Raw genomic sequence first — 21,830 nt, forward strand, 5'->3', positions numbered from 1 at the left:
CAAATTGCATTGAATATGCCTGTAGGATGGAATAGTGATGAACTCAGCTTTCCAAAGACTTCCTAGGAAGGACGTTGCAATTCAGACCTTGCAAAGCTAGGGGAATACTGGGCAAGTCTGTTTGTGACTGATGGGGATAAAAACAGCGCATGGAGAGCATTAAGTCCTTTTCGGAGGATTTAAGCTTAGAGAATAGTACTAGAAAGCGGCAGAAAAGGGAAAATTGCAGTAGTTACGATCTGATCTGAACTCCACCAATGAAATTACAAGTGCAAGGAAATTGACTTATGTATTTATGTTTAAGTATAGATACGTGCAGGAAAAGTTATGCAGCTTGTTTCCGCCCGGTTTCGAACCGGGGACCTTTCGCGTGTTAGGCGAACGTGATAACCACTACACTACGGAAACTCCGCTGGTCTGGGCCTTATTTTGGCTCTATTTATACTCAATGTCACACGGGGAAAGGCTGGGAAGGAAAACGTGAATGATTTAAACAATGAATGAATAAACGTCCAATTGTTTTTCTCAGTACTACAGACCTCTAGGATTGTTCTGAGGACGTTGGCTCTCCATTTTTTTTTTTTGAGATTGCCTGCCAGACACACAGAACTGCGGTTCAGGAGCACCTCCCCCTCCCCCCCTCCCCGAATCCAAGATCGTGCCTAGGAAATCACAAACTCTGAGACTCTTTCTTAGCAGCCCCCAAGACTCCAGGGGGCTGTTATTCCGGTTCTCTTACGGCTTTTTACCACTCCGTAGGAGAAGAAAAAAGAACGCCCAAACTGCATGACCTTATGACACGTGTTTCTCAAGTAACGCAGAATGAGCAAAGTAGAGAAGAAAGGGGTGAATTTTGCAAATAGGAAAACACTCCACAAATGGGATTTTCTCGTCGCAGGAAAACACTTCACAAACGTACGTCCCTGGGTGGGCTCGAACCACCAACCTTTCGGTTAACAGCCGAACGCGCTAACCGATTGCGCCACAGAGACGCCGCGTGCACTTTTTGTGGCTCTCTCTATATAGGTTTTGTCGGTGGGCTGCGGGGACCAAGCTGCCTGATGCAGCCTCGCTGTGGGAAGGCGGCAGGGAAAACGTGGACTGGAGAATTAATGGAAGGGACCACAGGCCCAGAAGACATGGGGGAGGAGTCTGGCGCGAGCCTTAAGGCGTCGGGACCTGGGAGAAGTGCGCGCTCTAGAGTCCAGGGCAGGTGGGGCGCCATTGCGCCTGGCTGTCACCCCGCCATCTCAGCGGTCTAGTTACTTCTCTTAGCCTCTTTTCCTGCTAATTGTAACCTCCTGGAAAGGCAGTGGGATTGGGAGTGGACCTGGGATTTCTTTAATATGGGGAACTACCTCTACAAAGACCCACCAGCACTTTTCCCTACGTCTGATTGTCTTGTAGAGTTTCCTAAACTGAGCAGAGCACGAAGAAGCGATGTGATTTGATCAGAATCCCCTGCCAGGGTGTATCAGAAGTAGAATTTGAACTCAGGCTCCAAGACCAACAATTTGTTCTTGACAGAGAAAATATAGAGAATGGAAAATAGTTGAATGAGAAATCATCATTCAGGCCAACCTTATCCTTCTCTCCTCTCTCCTTCCTTCCCACATTTTTGAAGCTTTTAAGTGAGTTGTAGGTCTTTTTCTGCCTAGGAGTGCTGAACCAGACTTGCGCAAGCCCACGGAATTTGGCTTACCTTCTCCAAAAGAATTTGGCTTAATTTCATTTAACTTCTGTTCCAAAAGCCTAGGGAGTTTGGTTTAAATTCTCCAGAAGTTTAGTTTAACTTCTCCACAAGTCCAGGGACTTTGCTTAAACTCTGCTCCAAAAGCCAAGGGAATTTAGTTTAATTTCTGATCCAAAAGGTGTTGGAGATGCAGTCCTAGGAAGCCCTCAGGGACCTCTCTACAGAAAGGAAGATATTCTGTATTCGTGACAATAGAAAATAGAGTTTTTCAACGTTAGGTGGGTGAATTTGATTGTAGACTATTTCTGCGAGTAGAATGTGAACTTCTTTGAGGGAAGAGTTTTTTTTCCCCTGCTGTTTCCCTTAGATTTTTTCCCCAAAAAGCAGGTTCTTAATAGATACTTGAATTATTATTAAAGGGATGGTAAATGAGCACTTAGAAAAGGCAGCAGTGATCACAGAGTCAGGATGAGACATCAAAGGCAAATCAAGCTAAACTATGATTCTATTCGTTTTTTGGATAGAGGTCCTAGGCTGGTAGACTGGCGGATGTTGGTGTTGTTTACTCAGATTAAGCCTCACTGTGTGTGTGTGTGTGTGTGTGTGTGTGTGTGTGTGTGTAGAAGATGAATGCAAATGGACTAAATTATCGTTTCAGTTAGGTGGATTCATATGAATCCCCATCACCCAACTAGTAAGTGTCTGAGGTAAGATTTGAACTCATGAAGAATCTTCCTTATGATGGAATCCTACTGGAATAAGAAGCAGTGAGACAGCTACTTAAAAAAACCCCAACAACTTGTAAAGAACTACTAATGAACATGAACAGAAAATGATAATGAACAGTGAAACAAGTAAAATCAAGAGAACATTACACACAGCTACAGAATTAATACTGGAAGAATAAATTGTGAATATTACCACCAGAGAGTGAACTGAAAGGTGAAAACACGAAAGACTTAATTTGTACAAACATGTAGGTCTGGACAATGTCTTCTGTGATGTTGGGAAGGGTTGGGACACTTGTGGATGGGATTTATTATGTGACTATAAAGAAAAGTAAGTTAAACACATGAGAGATTTGTGGTTTCTTTTATGTACAATCTTTTTCTTTGTATATAGGAATGCTTTTCTATTTGGTTTTGTAAAATCTGGAATAATAAAAAAAGATGAGTGTTCCTAATTCTGAACCTACTCTGCCACCTAGCTAAATTTTGCACTAAATTTTGCATCAGTACATTGAGCTCCCAGGAGCAGAGGACTTGATGTTGGGGCTGTCCCTTCCAGGTTGAAAATGGAGTAGCTCAAAATTCCTGGACCTTCTCCTACTCATGAGTATCTCTTTTACTACCATCCTGGAAGAATGATGGGCAAATTCAGTCTTGAGAATGAAAAAAACAATCTACTTGTAGGGATTGCTAACATAGTAGATGACAGAGTCAGAACCCAAGCAGATTTTCCTGTCAAACTATTGGACTGAAATTAATAAGATGAAATTTAATAGGGATAAATGGAAATTCTTTTGAACACTTGGCTACAAAACATAGCACCTGTATAAGAAGATGAGGGAGACTTACTTAGACAACAATTTAAGGGAAAAAATTGAGGGATTTTAGATGACTGTAAGTTCATTAGCTATAAATTTGCTCAGGCTAGTTGAATATAAGCTCAACACGAGTCAATAGCATGATTTGGCAGCCAGGAAAATTAGTCCCAACATATGCTAAATTTCAAGATGAAGGACCAGGAAGGTGATAGCCCCACTGTCCTCTGCCCTAGTGACACTACATCTTGAATCTTATATTCAGCTTTAGAGGTGTCAGATTTTAGGAAGGCCTCTGATAAACTGGGGAGTACCACTTTTTTATATCCAAGTATACAAAAGACTTTCCATTTATTCCTATTAAATTTCATCTTATTAAATTCAATCCAATATTCTAGTTTGCCAGGATCTCCTTGGTTCCTGATTCTGTCATCTACTGTGTTAGTAATCCCTCCAAACAGATTGTTTTTTTCTTCTCAAGCCTGAGTCTCCCCATCTTTCTCCCAGAGAAGGGCAAACAAGAGGAGGAAGGGCTTCAAGAACACAACATAGGAGGAGTTACAGATAGAACTGGGAATGTATAGCCTGGTAAAGAGTGAAAGTGATGGTTGAACTTGAATATCTGAAAGATTGTCCTATGGAAGGGGGACTAGATTTATTTTACTTGACCTAGGGAGAAGTTTCAAAAAGGTAAATTTAAACTTTATATGAAGAAAAACTTCTGAAGTATTAAATCTATTCAAAAAATGTGGTGAGCTGACTCAGGAGGAATATGCTCCCCCTCACTTGAGGTGTTCGAGCAAAGGTTGGATGGATACTTGTTAGAATGTTGGATACCTTGTGGAGGGGATCCTTGTTCATTCATGAGATGGCCTCTGAGATGCTTTAATTCTATATCTCTGGGGAAGGGGAAGTCAATATTTATTTTATCTTTTAAAATTATATCTTTATATTATATTTATTATTATACATAATAATACAGGATACATTTTATATTATATACACATAATTATAATTTATAATATCTACTATGTGCCAGATACTGTGCTAAGCACTTTTTATAAATATGACCTCCTTATAACAACTTACCTGGGAGGTAGGTGCTATTGTGTCTATTTTACAGTTGAGGAAACCAAGGCAAACAGAAGTTAAATCCTTTGCCCCATGTCAGAGCCTCGAGGGATAACTCCTCCATCACCAACTGCCTATTGGGCATTATCTTTGAGGCATCTTACCTCAATGTGTATGAAACATCTATCCTACCAGACTTCCTGATTACTTTTTAAAAACCCTGACCCTCTGCCTTAGTATCAATTCTAAAACTGAAGAGCAGCTAGGGCCAGGCAATTGTCGTTAATGACTTGCCTAGAGTCACACCGCTAAGAAGTGTCTGAGGCCAACGTTTGAACCCAGGTGCCCCCAATGTCAGGTCTGACTCTCAATCCACTAAGCTACTTAACAGCCCCTTTTCTATTACTATTGAAAGAACCCATCAATCAACCAGTTAACATTTATTAAGCCCCAAGTATGTGCCAGGCACTGAGCTAAGTATTGGGGATACAAAAGAGGCAAAAGACAGTCCCTGCCCTCAAAGAGCTTACAATCTAATGGAGGAGACAACATGCAAACAAATATATGCAAAGCAAGCTATATACAGGATAAATAGGAAATCACTAACAGAGGGAAAGCACTGGAAGGCTTCCTGTAGAAGCTGGGACTTTAGATGGGTCTTAAAGAAGGCCAGGGAGGGCAGTAGTCATGATGGAGGATCAAGAGTGTTCCAGCAATGGGGGATGCTCAGAGAAAATGCCTGGAGCCCAGAGAGGAGAGTGTCTTGTTTGTAGTACAGCCAGGAGACCAGTGTCACTAGACTCAAGAGTACATGGTGGGCAGGAAGGCATAAGAAGGCTGGAAAGGTAAGACAGGGCTGACTTATGAAGGGCTTTGAATGCCAAACACAGCATTTTGCATTTTTTTCCTAGAGGCAAGAAGGAACCACTAAGGTTTACTGAGTAGAGAGTGACGTGATTGGTCCTTCTTTAAAGTTCACAAATTGCTTTACAATTATTACATTTTATCCTCACCACAAACCTGGGAAAGAGATGCTGATTATCACCATTTCATAGTTGAGGAGACTGAGGTAGAGGTTAAGTGACTTGCCTAGGATCCCACAGCTAGTTAGTGTTTGAGACAGGATTCAAACTCAAGTCTTCCTGACTCCAGGTCCAACACTCTATCCACTTTGTGTAGCATACCAGTATTAGCATCATGGAAGTATTATTGATGTATTGATATTGTATCCTATGTATTCATTTGTCAAGCTCATGGTCATGTTACTTATTGATTACTGTATTGCCATATCTTCAGTCCAAAGGACAAAAGAATTCCTGAGCAGGACATTATTTGCCACAGGGTCCTAGCTCACACTTTGTTAGACCACATTCCTTTCCAAGTCACATGTTTGATTAACCTCCTCCTCTTTGATTACGTGATTGTCAATTGAGCCAATGTTAAAGCCTATGCCATGTCACATGTTCATTAGTTACCTCCCACTCCACATTCCTAAACTCTCCAATAAAAGTTTGAGGGCACCTGTGGATCCCTCTCTCAATTCCATCAGAGGGGCACAGCAACATGTAGCCCATATTTTTTAATTCCTTGTCTCTATCTTTATTCCTTTGTCTCTCTCTTTCTCTCCTCTATCCATTCCCCCTCAGTTTCCAATCTTCTTCTCAGGTGTCCACCCACGAGCATGTTAAGATGTAACTAGAGGAGGTTACACTTTGGCACCTAGCAGATTGTTTTCCTAGGCTTTTAATTGCATTTTACTTCCTTGTTCACATTCTACTCAATGTTCTTTACATTGCTTTCCTTCCTTCATGTCTTTGTATTGCCTATCTCCCATACCTGGAATGCTCTTTCTCCTAACCTTTACTTTGTAAAATCCCTAGCTCTCTTTAAGATGCAAGCCAATCTCTTTTTCTGGCAAGAGTCCTTTCTAGGGCTCCCTCATCACTTGTGCCTTCCCTTCTAAGGCTGTCTTTCATCTACATCCTATAGGCACTGATTTATGCATATTTTATCTCTTCTACTAGAATGAAAGATGTTTGGAGGCAGAGACTCTTTGCCCTTTTTCCTTTATACTTAGCACAATGTTTGGTACACAGTAAATTCTTAGTAAATGCTGGTTGATTGATTACTTTTTTTGTAGATAGAATGGACAGAACTTGGGAACTGATTGAATATGGAGAATGAGAGAAGGCTCCGAGTCAGAGATGCCTGAAGGTTCCAGCCTGGGAGTCTGGAGAATGAAGAGCATAATTATAAAGGCCTTGGGAAGTCAGAAATAGGAGCAGGTTTGGGGAAAATGGCCAATTGGGGAAAATGGCCAATTGGTCTTTAGACATAATGAATTTGAGATGCCAGTAGGACAGCAAGGTGAGCATTTCTAGGAAGCATTTGGGAAAGTGAGTTCAATTCTTGGGAAATAAATATCTTTGGGTATATAGATATGAGAGTTATCTGTAAACCTGATACTTGAAGTTATGGAAGTGCTTGAAATAACCAAGGTAAGAAATGTCAAGACAGAAGAGAGAGCCAAGGACAGAACCTTGAGGAATATATCTACGAAGGAGACAGAAGGAGAAAGAAGAGCTATAGAAATAAGGTATGGTCAAAGAGATAGGAGAAAAAACTGGAAGAATGTTGTCAAACCTCAGGGCTTTGCTTAGCTTGACCCATGGGGCCGGAGCATTCATTCTTCCCTGTCTAAGGCATGCAATTTGATCAGGTTCAGTCCTGGGGATCCAGAATACCATGTGCTCAGGGAAGCTAGGTGGAAGAAAGAATAATTTCTCTTCCCCCTTGCTTCACAGTACAAAGAAAGAGAGGGTGAAGGGAGGAACCCATCTCTTCTGACCATCTATTGTATCATCAACTTTTCCAGCTTTGCAGCAAATAAGGGGACTCTTCACAATATCATAAGTTCATTGCTCTCAAGAGTGAATCACACATGGCCAGAAGTAGGCTCCCCCAAGCTTCCATGTGGTCAACCTGGAACCACAACTAAGCATGTTCTTTGGGGATGAACCTTTCTACACTAGCAGTAGGAACCTGAGGGTCAGAGAGTATCAGGATTGGGAGTAAGGGTGGGTGGTCTGATCTGTGTCAGAGAGGTTAAGGAGAATGATGGCTTAAAAAAAGCCATTGGATTTGATGATTAGGAGACCACTGGTAACCTTAAGACAACATTTTAGTAATGAGGAGCAAAGCTGGATTGCAAAGATAAATAGGAGGTAAAGAAATAGGAGGTACTGGGTCTAATTTCTTCCCAAGAAGCTTGTCAGTGAAATGAAGGGGAAAAAATGGTTCAATAATTTGAGAGACTAGCAAGTCTCAAGGAGAAGGAGAAGGAATAAAGGAGATCTGGGTGGAAAAAAAATAATGGGTCAATAACTTGAGGGAATAGCAAGTCTCAAGCAGAGACTTTGTTGGGGTGGGAAGATAGGAGATGTGGGTAGGTGGGTGGCACAGTGGATAGAGAACTGGGCTTGGAATCAGGAAGACTCATCTTCACAAGTTCAAATCTGGCCTCACATACTTACCAGCTGTGTGATCTCATGGAAGTCACTTACTTAACCCTGTTTACTTCAGTTTCCTCAACTGTAAAATGATCCAGAGAAGAAAAAGGCAAACCATTCTAGAATCTTTGCCAAGAAAATTCAAATGAATTTTGAATTTATTACAGAGAGTTGGACAGTACTGAAGAAACTAAATAATAAAATGAGGTATCTGAGATGTTAATCAAGAAGAATAGAAGATGATAAAGGTCATTGGTGGTATGGAAGTAGGGCATAGATGGTGATTGGTGGAACAAGGTAGAGATAGGAGGGGATGGGATCAAGAGTCCAGGTAGAGCTTTGGTAAGGAAAGCTGTTTTTCCTGAAAAAAGGTTAAGAGAACATGAAGGATAGAAAATGACAGAGACATTTTTATATGTGAAGAAGAGGAACTGAGGTGTCTTCCAGTGCAATGGAATTGAGCTCTGTTGAGTAGTAGCTGAGGTCATCTGTGGAGAATAAGAAGTCTTGGGATAAGAGTGAGTAAGGACACTTGAAAGGTCAGGAACAGTCTTTGTGGGGAATGGGAAAAGAAATCAATAAACCAAGAACAAAAAGGATTACTGAGCAGCCATCAGGGCTCCACTGAGGTTGAGTTATGTGAGTTTATAATGGATGAAATGATCTCATTCAGGCATTTAGTTAGTGGTAACCAGCTTTTTAATAACGATGATTGTTTGAGAAGATTAGAGCCTTTGAAATAAAAATACATTTTCATCTTGTTTGGGATGGTTCAAAAGTAATTCGGAAGGCAGAAGGTGGCCAAGACAACCTGCTAGGGCCATTCTTTCTAGCCCTGTGCTTCTCTGATCCCCAAGGATGTTGAAAACATGAAGAGAAATTCTCATTGTTTTTTCCCACTTAAAAATGACAAAGTCCCATTGCTAAGTCAAGGAGTCTTTTCTGGGCTTGTAGTTATTTTTAATGCCTTGAAAAGTAGGGCTTTGGAGATAGAACCTTCCTTCTTTAGGAGACTGGGCCTTAAGGGATGGAGGAGAGGGGACAGTGTATTAAGAGAGGCTTTCTACATATCAAACCTGAAGGTATTTGGCCAAGTGGTTTGAAATTAGTTTTTATCTACAGGTGGCACAGTAGTTAGAGGACTGGCTGTGAAATCAGAAAGACCTGAGTTCGGATCTTGCTGAATATATACTTACTAGCTATCTGATTCTGGGCGAGTTACTTCATCTGTTTCAGTTTTCTCATTTGTAATGATGGCGTGTGGGGAAGGGGTAGGATAACAGGATCTGCCACTCCGAGTTATTGTGAGGATACAACGAGATAATCTATGTAAAGTCCTTTGCACATCTTAAATGCTTTGTAAATGATGACTATGGTTCATTATTATGAGTAATTTCCCAATCCTTAGTGTCATGCTGTCTTCACGGTCACCTAGGAACTTTTTATTGTTAAAAAGAAGATAGCCCCGTCATTTGCGATGTTTAGCATGGTTTGGATAACTCAAAGCACATCAAAACAGGCACGCTGCGCCCATTGAGGTTACAGTGCCAGGACTAAAAAGCAGGAGGAGGGACAGTACCCCTGAGGTCCAGATAGAGGGCGGTAGGCATTTATCCTCTGGCCCTGCTGGCTGCATGTTCTGGGTGCAATGATTGCCCTGGGAGGCAGCAATTCCCCTCTCCCACCTTTGCAATGGCAGCAAAGGGGAATTAGCACACCAGACACTCAAGTTAACCCCCAATGCAAACACACACACACACACACAAACAAATGATATTTCTGATGTAAAGCAACACCAAAAAAGGACCCGAAACAGCAGAATGGAGACTTCAAAAGTGTGGAAAGAATCTTAATAATATTCTTTAATCAAAACCACTGGGCGATGGCGGCGTGACATATTGGGTAAGACATCGGAGAAGGTGACTCTTTGAGTCCTGGCTATCTACCTCTTGCCTTAGCTGAAGTAAATGTGAGGGGGTTGGAGTAAATGACTTCAAGCTCTACAGCTAGGATCCTGTAAGTCTTCTAGAGACTCCATTTCCTCATCTATAGAATGGGGCTAAGACTAAGGCCCACTTTCCCAACCTTACGAGGACCAAATGAAATAATGCGATTAAAAGCTGAAGCATTATAGAAATGTAATGGAGAAACCTGAAGCCCCAGAAAGTCTCCATATTATTTTTAAGAGTGGGTTCATTCAGGTATAATTTGCGATTCATTGTAGGATGATTAAAAAAAAAGAAAGAATAAGGCACCATCTCTGTCCTCGTGGGGCTTACGGTACACTAAAATTAAATACTTTATATATATTCTGGATTCTTTTTACTTATATTCCAGATGGAACTATGAAAAGAGTGCTGGACCCAGAGTCAAAAATATCTGAGTTCAAATCCATCCCCAGACATTTCCTAGCTGCAGGACCCTGGACAAGTCATTTAAGCTCAGTTTCCTTATCTGTAAAATGGAGGTAATAATAGTACCCACCTCAGGCATGTAACTGGCTGTGAGTCCCTGAGCAAGTCACTTAACCTTTGTCTGCCCCACTTTCCTCGACTCTAAAATGGAGATAATAGCAGCACTTACCTTGTAATGTTGTTGCAAGATTTAAATGCAATAATATTTGTGATGCAATTAACACAGTGCCTGGCACACAATATATATTTTAAAAAGTGCCTATTTTCTTTCCCTGGGTTCAAGAGGAACACTGATGCTTTTAATGTAGTTCAGCTGGTGTATAGCTCAGTTTTAAGTACCACCAGGAAAATAGCTTACTACTAATAAAATAATATTAATTATCATTAATTACTTTTAAATTATATTTAATTATTTATACTTATTATATATGATAAAAATATAGAAAATAGATAATTTATATTTAATTATATTTAATAATTAATGACAATTCTATAATAACACAACTAGATTATATGTAATATAAATTATGATGATTATACATTAATACAATAATAATGATATTAATGAAAGAAAATAACAATTCTGTGAGCTAGGAAGGCAGAACTACTTAGCAAGGCTTCAGAAAAAATGCTTTGCTAAAGAAATTGTATCATTTTCAGGTCCTGTAGGATTCTTCCTCTTCTTGGGAACCTTTTTCATCTGTCTCCACTCATGTTTGGAAAGACTGAGTTGCATAGTCTGTTGTCTGCTGCAAAGAATAAAATTGTTAGCGTGGTAGTGAACCTGTCTGTACAGAGACTTACATGTCACCATAATTTTGATGTCCTTGGCCTAAAACTAGCATAGTCAAAATGACTAGGGAACATTGGATTCTTGAATAATTCACTAAGGTTCTGCCGGTAGCACAGATTGAAGACAGCCTCTGATCTTCCGAATGGGGTTTGTCCTTTGATACCCTTAACATACACCAAATTTGTCAGCTGGGTATCTAAAATGACTCTCAATTTATAATCTGGGAGGAAAGCGCATCTGTGGGGGCTCAAACCAATGGCATTAGAGGATCATCCCCAAATCCCTGGGTGTATTCCTAGAACTTTGAGTGGGAGGCAAAGCCTTGAAACTAAAATAGGAAACCTTTAACTTCTATTAGAGTGAAAATTGAGAGAAAGATCTTGAGAACTTTTGGGGGCTCCAGTTATCAGACATGACAAATGTATTGGGCTTCCTTAGCTTAACAAGGTTGTTTTTTATAGGAAGGGGTACTAATTGGGGAGTGAGGCTGGCTCACTGAGAAGTGATGACAATGTAAATGAAAAAAGGTGTCTATAATACATTAAAAAACCCTGGATATGTGAAGCATAGGTAGTTAAGTGTGCATAATTTATTCTTTAAATTGAATTCTTATTATCCTCATGTATTACCCAGGGTGAAGAAACAAGTGTTCCTTTTTATTTTTCATTACTAAAATAAGACTTGTTTTAAAAAGAGCTCATTATGTTGTATCCCAAAGAGATTTTTTTTAAAAAGAGAAAAGGACCTATTTATAAAAAATTTTTTTATTGTAGCTTTTTCTCTGTGTGTGTGTGTGTGTGTGTGCGCATGGTATCAAAGAACTGGAAATTGAGGAGTTGTTTATCAATTGGGGATGACTGAACAAGTTGTGGTATATGATGGTGATGGAATATTGTTGTGCTATAAGGAATCACAAGCAGGATGATTTCAGAAAAATCTGAAAAGACTCATGTGAACTGATGCAAAGTGAAGTGAGCAGATCTTATACACAGTGACAGCAATATTTCCTGATGAACAACTGTGAATAACCTGGTTATTCTCAGCAATGCAATTATCCAAGGCAATCTCAGAGATTAATGATGAAAAAAATTCCATCTGCCCTCTAAGAAAGAACTGATGGAGTCTGAAATGTCGATTGAAACATTCTCTCTCTCTCTCTCTCTCTCTCTCTCTCTCTCTCTCTCTCTCTCTCTCTCTCTCTCCTCCCTCTCTCTCTCTCTCTCTCTCTCTCTCTCTCTCTCTCTCCTTCTCCCTCTCTCTCTCTCTCTCTCTCTCTCTCTCTCTCTCTCTCTCTCTCTCTCTCTCTCTCTCTCTCTCTCTCTCTCTCTCTCTCTCTCCTTCTCCCTCTCTCTCTCTCTCTCTCTCTCTCTCTCTCTCTCTCTCTCTCTCTCTCTCTCTCTCTCTCTCCCTCCCTCTCTCTCTCTCTCTCTCTCTCTCTCTCTCTCTCTCTCCTTCTCCTCTCTCTCTCTCTCTCTCTCTCTCTCTCTCTCTCTCTCTCTCTCTCTCTCTCTCTCTCTCTCTTCTCTCTCTCTCTCTCTCTCCTTCTCCCTCTCTCTCTCTCTCTCTCTCTTCTCTCTCTCTCTCTCTCTCCTTCTCCCTCCCCCCTCTTTCCTTCCCTCTCTTACTCATATTCTTTTCCTCTCCCCCTTCTCTTTCATCTTCTTCTCCTCTTTCATTTGAGATCTCTTCTGCAAAATGACCAATATGGAAAGATGTGTTACATTATTACACATATAAAATCTAAGAAAAATTTAAAAATGAAAAGAGTCCATTATGGAGAGTCCTTGAACACATCTGAAATGCATCACGCTGTCATTTGATAATCATCACTTTATATTTTGGAACAAGTTGGACATTGCTTCTTCCCCTTGAATTTTAATCCTTGTGAACTAGCTTAAATTTGGTGTTCAGTCTAAATTTCAGAAAGGGTCACTTTCTCCTTTGTAAATGACAAATCCAAACAGATTGCCCTCAAGGGAAGCTTCTGTTCATTGTCCCTTATCACCAGAGCTGTATTATTTCTAGCTGTACCTAAATCTCATCTGCATCAAACATTTATAAATACTGCTCCATGCCTGTTCCCAAATGCTTTACAATTGTTTTCAGTTAATAAGAGATCTCAAATCAAATCATCTTTAATTTTGAATTCTGTTGGTTACAACAATTATGGTAAATGTTTTTTACTTAAGAACTGGCTCTTCAAAAAAATTATTTGTATAATACTTAAAATAACAACAACACGCTCTTACCTTCTGTCTTAGAATTGATGTGAAGTTTTGGTTCTAAGGCAGAAGAGCAGTGAGGGCTAGGTCTTTGGGGTTAATTCACTTTCCCAAGGTCATAGTCAATGTTTGAGGCCAAATTTGAACCCAAATCCTCTCAACTGCAGTCCTGGCACATTTAAAAATTTTAATTTATGTTATTATTTTAAACCCATACCTTCCATATTAGAATCAGTATTGTGTATTGGTTCCAAGGCAGAAAAGCAGTAGGCAATGGGGGCTAAGTGACTTGCCCAGGGTCACACAGTCAGGAAGTATCTGAGGTCAGAGTTGAACCCAGGCCCTCTTTGGTTTTCAATCTGCTGAGCCATCTACTTCCCCCTTTTATCTTTATTATTAACTTTTCTCTCTCTCCCTTTCTTAATTCTAGACAGTCAACAAAACAATAAAGGGGGCTCTGATTTGTGGTGTTCACCAAATTTGAGGTCTAAGTGCTCACACTGAAGACTGAAAAATCAGCTCTCTCAAGCCAGTTAGAGCTGGCTTCAGCACACCATTGGTACAGTGACTTGCATATAGTCATGAGATTTAGATCTGGGAGAAACCCCAAAATCATCTAGTTTGGTGCCTTAATTTTGCAGATAAAGAAACTGAGGCCTAGAGTTGCAAAAAGACTTCTCCAGGGTCACAGACAGAATAAGCTATAGGGACAGAATTGAAACGGAGGGCGCCAGGCTCCAAATCTCGTATTTTCCCCATCCTTCCCCAGTCGCCTGACAGTATAACTTTAATTCACTTCTGCTGCTGCCTTGTCTCTGATTACTATCCATAAATTTGCTAGTCCTGGTCTTCTGCAATCACTTTCCTCATATAATTGGCCTAACAGTGTTGATTGGAGAGGAGGAGGCCTTCCCTCCTCAGAAATAATTATTCAGAGAACCTCATTCTCTGAGTGCTTGTTGTGACACTCCATGGTGGATGTGTCATATAAGTTTCATTTTCAAAGCTGGGGATTCTTTCCTTCTCAGTCATCTAGAGGATAAAAGCAAAAACATCGACTTTGAGGGCTATGAAAGAAATTTGGATCTTTTTGACTCCAGGACTTGAGTTCCATCCACTCCACCATCTCCCTGTGCAGGGCCAGGTAGTTTACATCTCCCTCAGGATTTGGGATTTCTTTTCTCCCCTCTCTTCTGTGTTCTTCCCATTTGATGGGGCAGTGATTAGTACTCCAGTTTTGTGTAAGCACTTCACACCAATTAGTTTTTATAATGAGGCAGCGCGGTGGCTCAGTGGTTAGAGTGATGGGCCTTGGAGTCAGGAAGCTGTTCAGTTGTTCTACAGTTGTGTCTGACTCTTTATGACCCCAGTTGGGGTTATCTTGGCAAAGATACTAGAGAGTGGCTTGAAAACTTGAGTTGAAATCCAACACTTCCTAGTGGTGTGAGACCCTGGGCAAGCTACTTACCCTCTGTTTGCTTTAATCCCCTGGAGAAGGAAATGGCAAACCACTCCAGTATCTTTGCCAAGAACACCTCATGGCCAGTATTGGCATGATATGGTTCATGGGGTCCCAAAGAGCTGGACATGATTGAACAACAAGTTTTTACAAAGAGGTGTTTACCCAGAGATATAGCAGGAACCAATATAGAAACATTTTCCCCGATACCTCCAGGATATATTCTCTTCCATTCTGTTTCAATCTCTGGAGGCGTAGACTGAGAACTTTGCTCAGTGTCTAAAGCTTCTCCTGGCCTGGGTCAGGAAGGTTACTCTTTATTCTCAGAGCATCAATGCTGTACTGGCAACAGTAACCAGCCTGGAACCCAGGCTTTGGAACACTGGGAGGTCAGAGCATCTTTATGGTGTAGATTTGAACACATTAGGCCATGAAGATCTTCTCCCTTCACTTAGAATGGAAAAGAAACTAAAAGACTAAGGTATGAGGCCAATTCAGGACGATATATGGCCTCAGATGGGGGAGATCCTAAATATCTTCCCTGGATCATATAATCTTTTTCCAGATGTCAAGAGCAAGATCCCTCAAATGAGACAAAAGAACTCGTGGCAGATTCAGATAGACATTTTTGAATGTTTCCGAACCTAAACAGTAATGCGTTTAATATATATATATGTATATATATATATATAATATTATTATCTCATTATACTATGCATAATAAGAGTAATTATGAGATAATATATGATATAATAACATTATATAGCAATATCTATCTATCTATCATCTATCTATCCATCTATCTATCTATCTATCTATCTATCTATCTATCTATCTATCTATCTATCCATCTATCTATCTATCTATCTATCTATCTATCTATCTATCTATCTATCTATCTATCCATCTATCTATCTATCTGTCTGTCTATCTCTCTATCTATCTATTTATCTATCCATCCATCCATCCATCTATCTATCTATCTATCTATCTATCTATCTATCTATCTATCTATCTATCTATCTATCTATCTATCTATCCATCCATCTATCTATCTATCTATCTATCTATCTATCTATCTATCTATCTATCTATCTATCAATCTATCTATCCATCCATCTATCTATCTATCCTTCTATCTATATATCTATCTATCTATCCATCCATCTATCTATCCATCTATCTATCTGTCTGTCTATCTATCTATCTATCTATCTATTTATCTATCCATCTATCTATCTATCTATCTATCTATCTATCCATCCATCCATCCATCCATCCATCTATCTATCTATCTATCCATCCATCTATCTATCTATCAATAATAATAATTATACTGGTTGTCTTCCCTTCACCGTGTGATTGTCCAACTAGAACCATTGTCAGAATGCTTCAAAGTCTCTGCAAGTCACTTTCCTTAAGCGTCATCAGGATTCTCCCAGAAGCAAGATCCTTTTCTACTAAGTGCAAAAAGAGCCTTAATCAGTCCTCCTGATGGGATCTGTGCACATGTCAGACTCCTATTATACTGAGACAAAAAAGGAAAAAAAAAGAAAGCATACAATTCCAGAATTATGTATTACCCTGAGCAAATGAGTTAATGTTGTGCATGCCTGCTTTCTCCCATGGATACTGGATGAATTGGTGACAGAGTATGATGTAGATTAATTATGAATTGTTGAATTGTTTTGTATTTATTATTCATTCACTTTAACATGAGTATCTGTTATAGTATCATATCTGTGGTATTATTATTGAGTAAATATGTTTAATACTTAAAAATATTATCATGAGTGGCTTGTGGAAGAGAGAAATTGGGAAAGCCTGCAACAAGACAGGAATAGCTGGGATTGATGACCTGTCATTCAAATGAGAGCATTCTGTTTGGAATGTGACAGGGAGAAGTGGTTGGAGGAAGGGGAGCAGACCAACTGAAGTCTGAACTCTTTGTTTGGGAGACAGAAAGGTGTATGTGGTCCCTTTTGGCTTGGAAGACAGAAGAGGTCTGATGTCTCTTGTCTTTGGGAGACTGAAGCCTGAAGCCTTTTGGCTTGGAAGACAGAAGAAAGAAGGACAAAGTCCAGCTCCCTCTGATTTGCTCTGTTGTGATAGTGAATGAAACTTTCAGACCTATCAGTCCATTTATCCAAATTGAACTATATCCCACCATCCTTCAACCCAAGACTCATCCTAGTATTAGGGAAACCCTAAACCCTCTTTTCCTTCATTTCCTTATCCTTTCCTGTCTTCCCCAATAAACCCCTTACTTAAGATAGAGAAGAGAAAGAGTATTTTATTTGAGACATCAAACTCACCCTTGAGTTGCTTAGAGACCAATAGGAGAATCAACAGGAAGGGGGGAGGGAAGAAAGAAGGGTGAGGGAAGGAAGAGGGAGGAAGGGAAGAAGGAAGAAGATTCACAGCCTGATCTGTAGTTATCAATTACCATTCAAGTAGTCCCTTATTACAGGCTGATTGTATAAATGGAAATGCAATGGTGGAGATTCAAGAACTAGAGTAGTGAATGTGTTTTCCCTTGCTAGTGTTACCCTTAGGATCCTGAGAGAATATGATTTAAAACATGTGTTGGTAGACTTTCTCTACTGTGAGAGTGGGTTGGAGTGAATGAACCATCAAAGAGAGTTGGAGGTCATACACCCATGGGAGAGGTGTGAAATGATACTGATTGAATAAACCACTTCAGGTCAGTGACAGAAAAGTGTTTAAATTCCTTGGGATGCAGTAGGGAGATACTGTATTAAGATTTTTCAGCAGAAATATAACATGACCTGAAAGCTAGTCTGGTCTCGTAGAAAAGAGATTAAAAAGGGAGCAACTGGGTATCTCAGTGGATTGAGAACCAGGCCTGAAGATGGGAAGTCCTGTGTTCAATTCTGACCTCAGACATTTCCTAGCTGTATAACCCTGGGTAAGTCACTTTACTCCCATTGCCTAGCCCTTACCCCTTGGCTGCCTTGGAACTAATACACAGTATTGATTCTAAACTAAGATGGAAGGTAAGGGTTTGGAAGAAAAAAAAGAGAGATTGGAGAGTGGTGTGTGTAAGAACCAGGAATATAGTAATAATTAATAATATTAAACTTCTAGATAATAGTACTAATGGTTAAATAATACTAATTACTGTTATATAGCTACTTATATTTAAATAATGCTATAAGGTCTGATGTTGTTATTCAGTTGTTTTCAGTTGTGTCTGACTCTTTGTAACCCCATCTGGGATTTTCTTGGTAAAGATACTGGAGTGGTTTGCCATTTCTTTCTCCAGCTCATTTTATAGATGAGGAAATTAAGGCAAATAGAGTTAAGTGACTTGCCCAAGGTCACATAGCTAATAAGTGTCTGAGACCAGATTTGAACTCAGGAAGAGGAGTCTTTCTGGCTCCAGGCCCAGCTCCCTATCTAGTGTCCCACCTAGCTGTCCTCACATACATAATTTGTATTTTGGGCAGGCAATACTTTCAAGTCAGATCAGTATCATTCAGAGTTTACCTGACAACATGCCGATATCAGAGTTATTTATGTATATGAATAGTCCATGGAATCATTCCAAGCAGTGCTAATGGGATGGGGCTGACTAGTTTACAAAGCACTTTGCTTCCCTTATCACATCTGATCCTGATCAGCAACCCTGTTATATAGGGAGTATCATCCTCATTTTACAGATAAGGGAACCGAGGCTGAAGCTCGTTAAAGAATTTGCTGGAGACATCTGGTTACCCAGTAACTAAAGTAACATTTGAACCCAGGTCTTCCTGACTTCACATCCGGCATGTTCGGTATGCCACACTGCGTTAGAAAGTTATTTAAATGGTCAGGGTGGGTAGTAATGAGGCTGGTGGCATTAAAGGGGCCATTTTATGTACAATTACCCTCTCAGAAACATCCCTGTCTCTTGGCAGTTGGGCCATCTCAGTAGGGCTTCAATGAACATGTGTTTAAGGCTGGTGAAGAGAAGAGCTTCGTAAACCTCCTAATCAGAGACTTCATTCTGCCCCACACGTAAATCAAATACTATATGTGTTGGCAGGAATCTATAATGTCTCTATGAGTTCTTAAACCTATAGAGAAGATTAGATGTTTAATTTGTCCTGAAGCTTGATATCTCATTAACACCTGCCTTTGCCTGCTGATCATATAATCAATCCTTTAAGTATTTACTGAGCCCCCTGCTGCCATCTCCTCGCTGTGGTAGGAGCTGGGAAGAATGATGGATGACTCACTGATTTTCTCTCTTCCTTCATTGACCAGCCATGAAAGTCCTCTTTCAAACGCCGAACTACCAAGTGGTGATTATTTTTTAGTCTTCTGGACCCTTCATAAAGTCCAAGGAGACCCAGACCGCCGAACAGTCACCAAGGGAAACTCTTGGCAGGCCCCTCACTCTTGGGGTAGAAGGGTTTCATCTCCTGTACAGGCAGGCTGAATTTGCCCACCCTGGACTGGATCTAGAGGGAAACTTTGGCCATAAATACAAAGAGTGCCTTTGTGTGGAAGGGAAACAGGTACCTGGGCTTAGAAGAGCAAGAGTTCAAAGATGGACAGCTTTCTCCATTGGCTTAGAGGTTTCTTTGTTCAAGGTAATAGGCATGGTGCTGGCTTGAAGGGGCATGAAGGGAGGTAAAAGGAATTTACTTCCCCTAATTAAAATATCTGCCAAGATCTGAAAATTTCACTTTCTTTTTTTTTTAATGGAAAAATCTTGTTTAATTAATTAATTTAGAATATTTTCCCATGGTTACATGATTCAAGTTCTTTCCCTCCCTTCCCCCCTCCCTGTAGCCAACACGCAATTCTGCTGGGTTTTCTTGTGTCACTGATCAAGACCTATTTCCATATTATTGATATTTACACTAGAGTGATTGTTTAGAATCTACACCCCCAATCATATCCTCATCAAATCATGTGATCAAGAGGTTGTTTTTCTTCTGTGTTTCTATTCCTACAGTTCTTCCTCTGAATGTGGATAGTGTGCTTTCTCATGAGTTCCTCTGAGTTGTTCAGGATCACTGCATTGCCACTAATGGAGAAGTCCATCACATTTGATTGTACCACAGTGTATCAGTCTCTGTGTACCATGTTTTCCTGGTTCTTCTCCTTTCACTGTGCATTACTTCCTGGAGGTCATTCCAGTTCCCATGGAATTCCTCTAGTTTATTATTCCTTTGAGCACAATAGTATTCCATCACCAGCAGATACCACAACTTGTTCAGCCATTCCCCAATTGAAGGGCATCCCCTTATTTTCCATTTTTTTTTGCCACCACAAAGAGCACAGCTATAAATATTGAAAATTCCACTTTCTGAAGCCACTTACTGAAAGATAAATGAGATGGGAAACAAAAGATCTTGACTAGGAAGCCCTTGTATGTGCTTTATGAGTTTATGTATAAAGTATGAGTTTATGGGCCTGACTAAGGAAGGAGTCTAAAATGTATTCCTTAACAGAAATGCTTGAACAGACTCCTCACAGAAGAGCTCCTTTTGAGGAAGAAACACCAGCTTCAAAAGATAACCACAACTACTTGCAGAAGCTGCAGAGCAGGATGCTCTCCCAGGCCCCAGTCACCCAGATTTTTGAAATGGGAAGATTTGAAATGCCCCTGAAAGTGAATGCCAAGCCCCTGTGAATTGGCCTTAATCAGTAATCAGAAATAATTAAGGAGGCACTTGAATAAAAGCAAGTATAAAGAAGTATTTCATTTTCCTACTCCCATAGGAGGTATAAAGATATTCTTCAATCAATTTGATGGAATTAGAGGTTATCTAGATATTCTCTGGTCAACTGATGACATTGCATAAAAACCAGCTCTGAGAGAAAATAATTCTCTTCCATTTGAGGGTTTCAACTGGTAGATGAGAAGAGAGCCAGCTATAGAGGAAAACACAAGTACTTGAGAAAAAATTTGCCTTTTCTCTTTTGTCCCTTTAAGACTGCAGCCAGGGGAAAAGAGATTTCTCTCTTTTCCTCTCCCCACAGATACTGACTTCTTGGGATAGAGCAATACTCCCGTTAGGTGATGCCAAGCCCAAAAGAGAGTAGGCAGAGAAAATCCAGAGAATTAACCTTGGAAATTAGGAGTTGATCTGCAGAGAGGAGCAGGTGCTGGTAGCCCAGGTCCAGCAGAGACGCTGAACAAGGAAAGATCGTGAGGATACCATGAAAAGAAAATGGATACTATGGCTCTGTAGTGCCAAATATGACCCCATGTATTATTCCCTATGTGGTGTGCATCTCTTACTAGTGTGGGGTGGCTGATTCACCCAATTCCACTCTGTTAGGATTGGCTTATTATATTATTATATCTAGGTTATTTAGATCTTAGCTGACAGAAATGACTCCATGTTCAATGATTGACTCACTTATGTCTGGAGTTCCTATATTATATATGAATATTAAATATTATATAAATTATATTTAGGAATTATATATTTGTGAATTATAAACAAATATATTTATGAATCATATATATATATATATACACATATATATATGAAGTTCCTAGGTTGTGAAGATGGGATCAACTCTCCCCTTCCCATTTTTAGATTTAAGCACCAGAAGTGTATTCATCCCATTTATCCTTAAGTGGGGGAGGTCTGTGACCCACATGTGTGAAAGTGGGTGACAAATCAGAACCCACTGACTGCCTCCAGGGCAGTCCTAAGCAAAACTATAGCTATAATTGGTCAATGTCAAAATGGAAGGAAGGCACAGGAAGTAAAGAAAGGAATGGCTTTTTTTTTTTAAATTTTAAACATTATTTTATTTGGTCATTTCCAAACATTATTTACTGGAAACAAAGATCATTTTCTTTTCCTCCCCGCCCCCCCTCCCACCACCTTTCCCTCTCCCATAGCCGATGCATGATTCCACTGGTTATCACATGTGTTCTTGACTCGAACCCATTTCCCTGTTGTTGGTATTTGCATTAGAGTGTTCATTTAGAGTCTCTCCTCAGTCATATCCCCTCAACCCCTGTAGTGAAGCAGTTGCTTTTCATTGGTGTTTTTACTCCCACAGTTTATCCTCTGCTTGTGGATAGTATTTTTTAGATCCCTGCAGATTGTTCAGGGACATTGTGTTGCCACTAATGGAGAAGTCCATCACC

The 21,830-nt window shown here is 40.1% G+C and overlaps 1 long non-coding RNA gene and 2 other non-coding genes across 3 annotated transcripts; all 3 read right to left on the reverse strand.

Moving 5' to 3' along the window:
• Positions 1 to 335: 335 nt before the first annotated feature.
• TRNAV-AAC (transfer RNA valine (anticodon AAC)) lies at positions 336 to 408 on the reverse strand. Its single transcript has one exon. It is a non-coding gene; the product is annotated as a tRNA-Val (tRNA).
• A 510-nt stretch (positions 409 to 918) lies between these two features.
• On the reverse strand, positions 919 to 992 carry TRNAN-GUU (transfer RNA asparagine (anticodon GUU)). Its single transcript has one exon. It is a non-coding gene; the product is annotated as a tRNA-Asn (tRNA).
• Positions 993 to 10,684: 9,692 nt separating this feature from the next.
• LOC103106882 (uncharacterized) lies at positions 10,685 to 15,133 on the reverse strand. The gene is made up of 3 exons (XR_468154.2): positions 14,915 to 15,133; positions 12,649 to 12,711; positions 10,685 to 10,979 (listed from the first exon to the last, which is right to left on the reverse strand). It is a non-coding gene; the product is annotated as an uncharacterized LOC103106882 (long non-coding RNA).
• Between the last annotated feature and the right edge of the window lie 6,697 nt (positions 15,134 to 21,830).

The sequence above is a fragment of the Monodelphis domestica genome, chromosome 4 (genome assembly GCF_027887165.1).
Source record: "Monodelphis domestica isolate mMonDom1 chromosome 4, mMonDom1.pri, whole genome shotgun sequence".
In the NCBI taxonomy this organism is placed as follows: domain Eukaryota; kingdom Metazoa; phylum Chordata; class Mammalia; order Didelphimorphia; family Didelphidae; genus Monodelphis; species Monodelphis domestica.